The 12297-nt window shown below is 37.4% G+C and overlaps 1 pseudogene across 1 annotated transcript in view; it reads left to right on the top strand.

Moving 5' to 3' along the window:
* LOC306870409 overlaps positions 1-4256 on the top strand; it is a 202268-nt pseudogene extending 198012 nt beyond the window's left edge. Inside the window, exon 32 of the transcript in view lies at positions 3531-4256. The product of the transcript in view is annotated as an uncharacterized misc_RNA (transcript). The remainder of the gene's footprint in view (positions 1-3530) is intronic.
* The last annotated feature ends 8041 nt before the right edge of the window (positions 4257-12297 follow it).

Raw genomic sequence — 12297 nt, 5'->3', positions numbered from 1 at the left:
GTTGTGATAAATAACTTATAATAGCCTCAGTCGTTCCATCAGAAAGCTACGGTTGTGTTCATACCGCTGCGGATGAGGGCATATACGGTCGCATTTAATGGCAAGCCTTGATCAAAATGATCAGGAGGGATGTTTATCACTGCGCTCGAGCTTGTTTTTTTTAATGTATAGATTTTAGAAGAGAAATAAAACCGAGATGCTTTTACAAGACATGCCCCCCCCGCCCAAACCTTGCTATTCATTAGCAATTTCCACTTTCCAGTTCACTTCTTGCAACGTCCCCTGATTGATGGAAAGCCTGCCATGTTTATTTGGATATCAGGGAATGAAATATTCATATTGTACGCTTTTCCAAGCAGAAGTTATCTGGGTGCAGCGTAAATGGTACTTGGGATTAGATTTTCACAGCAGATTGCAGTTATTAAAGAGAAAAAAAGGAGGGGGTTACAGGGAAGCTGCCATCTTCTGGGGAGGCAATCTATTTCTTTTCACGCAGACTTGGAGCGGCTGCATAGCCTCTTAATGCACTGGAGCAAAAGTGCTTTGGTCCGCAACCTTTCACACTTCCTCTCCCTTTTATATGATTGAATACTTAATAACTTTGACTTTGCTTTGAAAGCCTGCGCCATGGGGCCTGTTCGGTTGGCTCGTGGTGAGGCTGGCGTACCTGAGTGTTTGTTTGCTGCTAACTGCCCTTATTACTGGCTGTCTGTCAGCCTCTTCCCCTCTTGCTCATCTGGCCTCATGTGCATCTTCTGCACATCATCTCGCACTCTTTATCTTCATATAAGACTGACTTTTAAGCTGTTTTCACACTTAAGTGTTTTTTGTCTCATATGATTGTTGCTTGTCACATGTGACCTGGGTAGGATCTTGGTTAAAAGTCTATGCAACATTTTTTTTGTTTATTTTTTTTTATGTCAGGCTAGGTAATAGTGGAAAAATGGTACTTTGCATGCTAGAAAAAAAAAAAAAAAAAGCTAAATTTGACTAAGTTTGCATGACAACAATTGTATTAAAAACTAATAACCTTACACTTTGAAATTTGTATTCAAACGTTCGCATTTTCAGGCCCTCAAAACACCGTTGCCATGTAAAAAAAAAAAAAAAAAAATATGGCCAAAACAAACACACAGACACACAAAAAAATAATAACTGTATGAAAGCGGTGTCATGTAAACACCCCGAGTCTCAAGAGTCTCATGGTTTAGTGAAACAGGGATTTTGGGAACTCATTCCTTGGAGCAATTTCGCTCATTCTATAGAGCAAAATTGAGGTCATATTTATTCTATGATCATAAAGTCAACTATTTTAACTGAACATCCCTCTATCTCACAATCAACATCAATTCAACAATGCAAGCGGGAGAAGTTTCATTGGCCATCACGATCGCGGATGACAACAAGCAGGATCAACACTGTTCATGTATCGCAGGGTACGATTAAATTAATGTGCATTTAACCAGTTTAATATGGAGAGGCACTGAAATGTAGACCTTCGTTTATGTGTTTTTGACTTACACTGTACAATTGTGAGAACAGTCCGCTTTTTAGGTTTGTATGTTATCATGGACTCACTAACTTTAACGTTAGCTAGTTTTAGCCAGAGATACCTTGCTGAAGCACAAGATAACGTTAACGTTCTGCTTAAGCAGATGAAAATTGTAACTTAATGAGTGTATGACAACCAGAAAATCAATGTTTTTGGATTCAGGAAATGTAATAAATTATATTGCCCATTCTCTCAGGATACCCGGAATCAGTGTAACAAGTACTCCAGGCACATCCTTTTTCCATTTTTGAAGCATAAACCCCATAAAACCGATGCGAGCTTTGGATCTTCCAATGTTTCTCTGGTGCTGAAATCTAAAGATGTCCGAGTTCCGCTCTCCGTGCAACTGATACTCTACTACCATTGGCTAGTCTGCGTTTGAGGGGAGGGGCTTACCGATAGGTCAATTGTTTCACAGTCAAACAAGAAAGTGAAAAGATGGGTTTAGAGGTACTTGCAACTCTGGTTTAAAAGAGTAAAAGGCATTTTTGTAACTCATAACTTCTGGAGACAACTTTTCAGTTTCCATGTGTTGTCCGACGGTCTTCGCACATGTTATCAAATGGAGTGTACTTTGAAAGGCTGTGTGTTCAGATGTGTTTGTATAGGCTAAGTGCTTGTGTCAAAACTGAAGTGGTCAAAAGCTGCCCTATAATGAAAGAAATCTTTTACAATTCTTTTAGCAGTTTGTCTCACGTGCATAGTACACATACATATATTATCTAAACAAAAACTTTTATTTTGGATGCGATTTAAGCGCGATTAATCGTTTGACAGCACTAGTTCCTACCCAGTGTGAACCACACCTGCGTTCGAATAAATTGCACCCCAGACCACCTTTTGAAGAGAACTCGGTTGATGTTTGAGAAAATGAACCGAACTTTGACGTCAAATGGCACCAAAAGCTGTGGTGTGAAAGGGTCCTTAATGAAGCGCTATTAGCCTACAACCACAGCTATCCGTAAGTGCTGTGGTTGTAGGCTCTTTATTCAGGCGGCAATTGTCTCGCTCTCCATTTCTCTCTCTCTCTCTCCATCCCCCTTTCCCTGACACGCACAGAGCTCATTAGCACATGGAGTGCTCGCAGCCCTCGCCGAATGTGACCCTGCCTAATTGTGCAGCAGGTTCATTTGCTCGCGCTGCGTGATGTAGTGATTGCTTATTTGTTCTCCTCAGGGCTTCTCTCGCACATTAAAATGATTGACTCATTTCATTCAGGGTACGTTTACCGAGCTTTATTTGATAAGCTCATGCCCAAGGTACCCACATCCATCTTATTCTTATGCTCAAAAGTTATAATGTCTACCACTGCGGATTATTATTCATACAGCTGATTGTTTCCCCGGTTAATTATGTGTTTGAATAATTTAGCATGTTTATCCTTCCGGAATTAAGCAGCGCAAAAGGTCGTGCATTAGCTATGCGGCTGAAGTCACCGACGAGCCCATTGTATATGCTAAGCTGTCTGACGCAGACAGTGAAGAGTTCGGGGAATACGAGGAACGGTGATTTTCTCCTTAAATAAAGGGTGAAATTTGCATGCAGCCACAGAGACACGGTGCGAAAAAAGAGATACATATTTGGCTAATAAGCTGGATTTGTTTTCCACAGAGAGCATAAGGCTTGACTAAAAACCTTAATGAACTGTTGAAGAATGAGAGTGCTCATTATATCTGGGGAACGTGCCGCAGGATTCGTCGGTAGCCTTTGACCTTTCATCTTCTATGTAACTGTGGTCAGACCTTCAGAGCTCTCAGAAATCAAAAGCAGGGGTAGGAAGAAGCCAAAGCCAGTCGAGAAAGAGAGAGATGCTGCTAGAATAGAATATTAATTTCCCAGTGTCATGCACGAGAGTGTAATTATGATGGACATGTCTGGAAATAATGGTTGTTTAGTTAATTGGAGGAGCCCATTGAAGCAGTAATGACCTTGTTTATGAGTTGGCTGTAAATAAATTGCATGTTGTTTGTTCTTACAGTGAAGAATGAGGCCGAGGAAGAAGAAAGCACTTGCTGACCACCAGCAGCGCAAGTCTGTGCCAGTCAGTACCTGATCGACGTGGATGGCAATAGAACTGTTCTGCGAACAAACACACTCTTGGATCCTTTCTTCATCAATGACTCGATGATTATCAAATGATGACTGATAATGACCTTATGACAGATAACTTCCTGACAGCCCAAATAGCCAAGCAAATCAATTTGCAGACTTCTGTCCGTCAAGCTCACTGAGTTGTCTGTCATACAATCAATCTGTCTCCTATTTGGCAAATTCCCAGCATTATGGTAAACAGGTATTGTTACGGTGCATGTAATTCAGATAACAGGTATGCTGAGAGGCTAGTGAATGGAGTTGTTTGTTCCATTCCTGAAACCGGTCACAAAAAAAGCTCTAAACTTCTGAATGATCGTGCAAAAGCAAAACAAATATATGTTTGCACAAAGGAAAGGAATAAATACAGGATAAATGTTTACAAAAAGGGGAATCATTATGTTTCTGGTCAGTTTGTTGACGTTGTCAAAAATACTGGTTTACTTTGGTTGTTTTTACTTGAAATTGTGTGAATATTTCTCATGGTCTTTAACGTGCTCACAAAGTTTCGACACTTTGACCCACACATCTCATGGTTAAAGGCAGGTGCACAGACCCAAAATAGTTCATGCATATGATTTTTATCTTTTTGTTTTAAATGCCATGCACACACAAAAAAAAAACAAAGAAAAAAAAACTCCAAAACAAAAATTAAATACAGAAATACTGAACAGATGTTTTAAAAAAAATAGTTGTTAAAAACCAGTTTAAAAATAGTATGATCTCATGTTTACTTTTTTTGTAATATGTAAAAAAATATTCATGTTAAATGGTTTACCGTTTTTTTTTTTTTTTTTAAAGTCATGTTATTTTTGGTTAATTGTTTTGAATTCATTTTAGGATTAGTTGACCCAGAACATAACGATTACATCCAAAATACAAAGGATAAAAAGCACTCGTCGTTCTTTAGGACATTGACATTCATTCAACACTGAATAGTTTGCTCCATTAAATAGAAAGACCACACATATGCAGCCAAAATTAGCTTTAAGAAAAACACAAAAATGCATTTGTCCTCTTTGCATCTGCAAAAAGTGTCCATTACATAATTTTCCTATTTATTAATTTATGTCAACTGTCTGACTTCTTCACACTTGGCTAGATTTTCCTTTGTAATTTCACCATTTTCTTATCTTCTACATTTAGCATTTCAACTTAATAACCTGATACAAAAGCCTGTGCTTTCTGTTTTTCTGCACAATGATTAGAGGTAATTTATACCAAAATCATCAGGTACATCATTCGCATATACATCACTGACTCTCATTATCATTTTGTTTGACGGATATGGAGTACACCCACCCTTGGAAAGTAGCGGCAGTAAGTAATTGCTGTCGTAAGGTCATTTGGGTCACTATACCTCGCTGACACAGCTTAAAACATGTCTAAGATGATTTACGATTACCTCTCAAACTGACCAAGCTGGTCTTCAACTGGTCTCTTCCAGCCTGACCAGCCAAAAAAAAATACCTAAAACCACACTGGGAGGCCTGTTAAAACCAGCAGACCGTCTTAATACTGCTTTAAGCTGTTTTTCCTGCTTTAGCCATCAAGACGTTCAACCAGCTTCACCAGCACCTGAGAAACACTAAAGACCATAAACAGACCTGGACCAGCTCGAGAATTCATGTCTAAACTGGACTTTTCGTCTGGGTACTCATCGTAAAAATGACTACATCTCATCTGTTGATGAAACCTGATTCATTTCTGAATAGCTCTGCACTAAGTATCTGATGCCCCTCATGTTCATTTATAATCTGACATCAGCTGCTGATTTATCTTTGTCTTTCAAATTAAATTTGTTGACATGCAATACTTCATTTTTAATGAACGTTCTACTGTGAATTTTGTGCCTAGTTACATTTGTAGATGAATGCGAGTATGAATTCTAATGGCAGGTAAAGTTTCAATGCTGCTTCTGTCATAGTTTGTGGTTTAAAAAAGTTAAAGGTATTGCTTGTATTTGTACATTAATCAATCATGTAATAATGCCTCATATGACTGATCGCCTAGTACCTAACATTATAATGGATTTCACGTAGAAGGCAATGAAAAGATTTCAGTGATGTGTCGTATTATTCAGCAACATTAATAGCACTTAAATTATTAAATAATGTCATGCCTTATTCACTATGTCATCATGCATTTCCTATAAACACAAATCGGTCAATAAATGTGATACATGTTTGTGTTTGGCAGTTTTTTTTAACTAGTCAGGATTAAATGAAACCATTTCAGTGGATGACAGCAGCAAACTATCTACTTTTTTGTCAAATCATGCTTTAATTTTTCTATTTCAGATCACGATGCTATTTAGAATAAAATCCTCCTGCCTGAGTTGCACTGATAGTTGTGCTCACATATGCATGTGGAGAGCGTGTCGGTGATTGAGGGCTTGTTTGAAGTGTTCTGAGTCGATGAGCGTTGAATCCCAAGTGACAAGCTGTGAAATCGATACACGACAGTCGATACCCAACACTTAAGGTGCCCGTTGAAAAAAAGCATGCCAATAATTGTTAGTAATACTCCGATTTTCCCAGAACACTGTTTAAGGGCAATTCTAGTGAAACAGACTTCTCAAACACAATGGTGCCCTGAAGCTACGCAACCATAATCGCATGCAAAACAAGGTTATGATTATGTTGTAAATAATGAGGAAGGACTGTGAACAGCAGTGAACAACAGCGTAAATAATAAGTGGGTCATATGCATCTGTGTAGTGCTTTTGATCTTCGCACATCTCATTTTCAAACTCATCTCGGGTTGTGTTCCAAGAAAGGCAATAAAGCAACTTTATTCATGCCACATTATAGACAAATCATGTGATTATTAAAATTAGGTAATAGTCGACAATTGGTTTGTTTTGTTTTTTAAATAAGGGATGAAGGTACGTTATTAATAATATCCTGATTTAAACACTATTTTATGCAATATATGATTTGCCATCAGCAATTAAATATTTTTAAGCACTCCGCTTCTAGGTGAAATAAAAAAAAAAAAAGATTTTTCAAATTTGTAAAAAAACAAAGACTACTGGAGTACGTTTTACAAGAAAATATTATTTCAGTCTTTCTACTTGAACTTTAATTCAGTGAGATACCATTTCTTTGTAAGATGTGAACTTTACGAGCAAATTTACTTTGAGTTAAAATAGTTTCAAGGTAAATCCTACACCAATTATTTTTTCCCCAGTTTGTTCAGACAGAGTGTGGATGCATCAAAATTTGTATATTTCCCTATTTTATAGTAAGTGAAAACCGTAGCCTAGCATGTCCAAATTCACAGGCATATTTGTAAAATACTAAAAGTCCAGCGACCTACTAAAAGTGCATGACCTCTTTCCACCAAGATTCTTAAGTTTGCATCAATGGACACTTTACTATCCAGTGAAGCAATGCAATTTACGCTGGTAGGTCACATAACATTGACAACATGACCAATGTGGTAAGTATAGATTATATTCATGAAACACAGTCATACCGGAGCCGCTGATTCATACTATATAGAACAAACTAGGTACCTACTCAATATGTTAGTATTATTGACAGCGTGTAGGTCTGCATTAGAGGTGAAGATTTTCTGCAAGTTACATTGTTGCGCCAGTAGATGGCGACAAGTTGTGAATGAGTCACTCAGTACGTTAACATGGACAACAATATTCCGATTTTAACACAATACTCTGATTAAGAATCTACCATGTAAACAGATTTTTGCTTATACCTTAATCCGGCTAAAGTCATACTCGAAGTTAACAAATCAAATTAAGACACATTTTAGTCGCATTATCAAAGTGCAGTACAGACATGTATACTAAATCACACTATTACAGTGGTGTAGGACTTTATGCCCCATTTTGCAACAGGATACACACGCAGCAGTCAACCGTTTGACGGCAAACAAAAAAGCATGGCTTCAACAAAGTCGTCGTCTGTTTGCATGTATAGCATGACAAATATTTAACTGCACTGAAGCTTTCGTAAAATAAAAAATTAAACACCCAAAACATGCATACCAGCCTCTCGAACAGCATACGCCATTACGACGCCATCCGGCGTCCCCTCCAGAATTTCATGTATCAACATATAATTCTGGAGGGGATGCCGGATGGCGTCGTAATGGCGTGTGCTGTTCGATCTATGAACTATAATATGTAAAACGGGAATATGAAAGCAACTCATGTAAACACCTTAATCATAATATCTTATTCAGAATAAGGTAAATAATTAGATTACTGATGTCCATGTAAACGTAGTCATCGAGTCATTCACTCCTATCAGACTTGTTTAATAACACTGACTCATTAAGGAAGAAAACACCACTAATCGAGCGTTGGTTGAAGATGCGACTTTGTTCATGGCAAAGCCAAAAGTCTTTAAACGGATCGCCTGAAATTTGACCATGTCAACAATCACATGTTTGTCCCCGTTAATGCAACAACATGTACAGCAGCCAATGAAATTGCTGTATTGGAGACTATATTTGCATATGTGACAATTACGCAAACATCAGATGTCATATTCATTGAGAACTTTGCAATGGTACACTGGTATGCAAATATCAGACCTTTTATTTGTTCATGAGTAATAATGCATCAGTAAATTGTCTTATGTCATGATATGGCATGTCCTTTTTATTGTTTAGTTCCACGTTTTTTCTCAGGGAGAAAAGTCTTAATGTAGGCCTACATTTGTAACATTAACATCAGTAAAGCAATTCTGCAATTAACTACAGAAATGATTAATATTCATATTAAAAGGCCTTTTATTTTCTTAAAAGCACAAACTATCAATCACATGAAAGAAGGTGTATAGAATATTGGTTACAATAGGTTTTCAATATTTTTGATTATGCTGATCATTTAGATAACTACTAATTCATGCATCAAATATGACAGAAGATGTTATGGTGTTAAACAGATGACAAGAAAAACGTAAATGTAGGGATGACCCTTCTAGAACTTCATAGTACTGTGGATCCTATTGCTATTTTTATTCAATCTGGTGTTAACGGAGCACAACGGAATGTTTTCAGACATTAGGCTTTATAATGGCAGTAGACGCAGTTGAAATGGAGACTCACTCTTTATTGCTTTTCTCTTTGTTGACAATGACCAATACATGACATGACCCCCCCTCCCCTCTTTAGTCACCCTAAATCTCAGTAGAGCGGAGGGCATCTGGTCTAAACCCACCTGTAAAATGAACGGGCTTCAAGACCCAAAGCATCTTGGGATCCCCGAGCTCATCTGTAAGGTGAGGTTTTACTCTTAAGCCACCGGCTCCTATTCACACTGACACCAAGGCCATTATAATGCCCTCCATCATCGCAAAGACCTTCAGCAGAAATCTCTTGTAAAGATGACTGCTGGCACTGCCATTCAGGAAGAGGATTTTAAAATGTCAGCCAATATCAGAGATTTGCCTCATTAAAGTGGGTTGAGGGGGGCTTTTCCCCAAGACCATTATGAGAGGGAAGAGTTCAGGGGAAATATAGTGTATGGTCTGTCTATTATATTTAATATCGTTAAAAGCACTGTTTATTTTAAGGCAAGACACTATAGATATGGCCATAATGTCCCCAGTTGATTAATCACAGTACATTAAGACAACTGTTTTGTATTACAAGTTTTCTGAAGTGTTGCGTTTAAATATGCAAATGAGGCTTTATCTAATCATATATGCACACATTTGCATACATTCTGAGAACAGAAATGTGAACACTGGATAAAGCCAGGTTCAAAATTGATGACCTCTTTTTAATCGCTCCATAAAACAGAAATGGATATAAACTCAGAATCCAGGACTTACTTTCTTGCAATTCCAAATTTACATCTAAATTCTGAGTTATCAAATATTTTATTTCTGCCATGAAAAAAAATGACTTTTTCCTCTCACAGTTCTGACTTTTTTCTTGTAATTGCACATTTATCTCTCACAATTTAGTTTATATCTTGCAGTTCCTAGTTTATATCTCACAATTAAGTCAGAATTGCGAGAAATAAGTAAAAATTGTCAGCTATAAACTCACAGTTCTGTGAAAATAAAATGGTCAAACTGTAATTTATAAACTTTCTTTCCCGAGTTTACATCTCGTAATTCTGACGTTTCTCTCTGAATTCTGTGGATTTTTTGTTTCTGCCACAAAATCTTTTTTTTTTTCTTAAGTTAAAAAAAAAAAAAAAAAAAAAAAAAAACTCTCGCAACTGCAAATTTCTCTGAGTTTATAGCTCATAATTCTGTCTTTTTTCTCAGAATTGCAAGAAAGAAGTCTGAATTGTGAGATAAAAAGCTTCCAAGGATTTAAAGCACAGCGCAGGAGAAAAAGACTAGTTTTAAGAAAACTGCCTGTTGCGATATGCATTGTAATTCAAATTTACAGACCCAAATAGATACATTTCTCTTAAATGTGCATTTTGGATGTTTTCTTTGCACTAGTTTGAGAGAAGTCTGAATTGAAGTTATTGAAGCCAAATAGCTCAAAACCTCAAAATTAACCAGGATCTGAAAGTGGTTTTGCCATTAGTGTCTTGCCATAAAACAAACGTTATCATCAGACTGCAGGTTATGGGTTAACATCATGTAATACGTAACCCATTACACCCCCCTTGTGATGTTCATGATAATGCCTTGCAAAATGAAGAAAACAAACACTCAGCAAAGGACATTTTATCACACAGGGTTATCAATCATAATTATAATCAGAGTGTATTACCTCACCTCTGCCTGATGGACGTCTAATTAAATGTCCCCTGGCTGTGGTGAATAATTGAATTCTGGGATGTCTGTCTGGTGAGCTCACACTAATAGTGATACGGACTTGATCTTTCGGCTTCTCTTTGAGCTCACCAAGTATTTTACTGAACTCTGGAATATCAGCTGTAATTGAAAAAAAAAAAAACCCAATTAACGGTAACATAATTCGTTATGGCACCTGAAATGAATTTTTGATCAAAGGATAGCAGCAAATCTTATGAAAGCATGTTTATGAGGCTCCAGGCAGAGCTCAGGTCAGTCCGCTGCTGTGTCCAGATCCAGGCTCCAGGTGTCAGGGTTTTTACTGGCCCAAGTAAATGTGAAGGCAGCTTGACTACACTGGGAGACTTATGAACTGTCCCTACTCGATTTACTTTGCAGCAAAGACCATCTGCAGATAATAAAAGGGAATCTGAACAATGAAGAAAGCTTATAATTAGATTTTGATGGTTATCACTGAGCCTGCGTCCTAAATTGAACTCTGGAGGTGTTCATCAGGGCCTATAACAGTTTTCAGAGTGGTCAAGAATTAGCATTCTTTTAATCCTAACTCTTCTAATTCTTTTGAATTTAATATCAGATAATAATTAATATCAAATACAGTTAGCCTAGTATGGGCAGATCCAAAATGTCAAGACACCTGAAACATAGACACGTCAAGCAGTATGAAGACTATAAGCAAATCTCAAATACTTGATTGTTATCGTCAAACTATATTATTGCCCAAAGATATATTAAAAATTGGATATGGAGTACATCCTGCTATAAATGCAAATACTCACATAAACCAGTATATAGCAAATCTCGGCAGCCTGATTGTATTATCATCATCATAAAATATAAACTTTAGTATTGCTACCGAGACCCAGGAATATTTATGATTTCATTGTTTGGATAACAAGATTCTTAAAATGATTAATTCATTTTTATGTATTTATTTATTTGGGAAAAACATATTTTACTGATATATCAGTTTTTAGGTCCCAGGCTTTTTATACCCATGTAAATTAATATATACAAAATCTGAACTGCCTAATATTTTATTTTGCATAATGTAACTATATTATTTCCAAGCTGTTTATATAAAGTTGGACAAGTAACTTTATCCACATACAAAGAAAGGAAAGCTAAAAAGAGAAAGAAAGAAAAAGAAAACTATAAGCCATTTTCTCACCCAGCTATAATCTCCTATTTGTGAATTTAAAGCGTGAAGATATCAAGATATTTTAAACATTAGCATCATTTTCTGTAAAGTTGCTTTGTAACAATATGTATTGTGGTCTGTGTGGGTCCTAACCCCCCAGTGTAGTGACGGGGACACTATAATGTCAAAAAGCACCGTCTTTCGGATGAGACGTTAAACCGAGGTCCTGACTCTCTGTGGTCATTAAAAATCCAATGGCACCTCTCGTAAAGAGTAGGGGTGTCCTGGCCAAATTCCCTCCACTGGCCCTTGTCTATCATGGCCTCCTAACAATCTCCATCCACTTGATTGGCTCAATGACTCTCTCTCCTCTCCACCTGTATCTGGTGTGTGGCGAGCGCACTGGCGCCGTTATAGTGTGGCTGCCGTCGGATCATCCAAGTGGATGCTGCACACTGGTGGTGGTTGAGGAGAGACCCCCCCCCACATGATTGTAAAGCGCTTTAGGTGTACAGCAATACACAATAAAACGCTATATAAATGCATCATTCATTCATTTTGTAAAGAGCTATACAACTAATTTTGACTTGACATTGATCAGTTTAATAGTAAAGCTATGTGTAGTCATAACTCAGTTGTTCTGTGTTGGTCCTGAAGTTTCCCAGCATTGCTCATTTTGGATTGTGACACCCGGGTAAGGCCCTTCAGCAGGAGTGTCAAAACCTGCTCCAGTAGGGCCACGTCTGCAGAGTTTAACT

This window comes from Barbus barbus (genome assembly GCF_936440315.1).
Source record: "Barbus barbus genome assembly, chromosome: 1".
NCBI lineage: Eukaryota > Metazoa > Chordata > Actinopteri > Cypriniformes > Cyprinidae > Barbus > Barbus barbus.
This window is presented reverse-complemented; position numbering and strand designations above follow the sequence as displayed.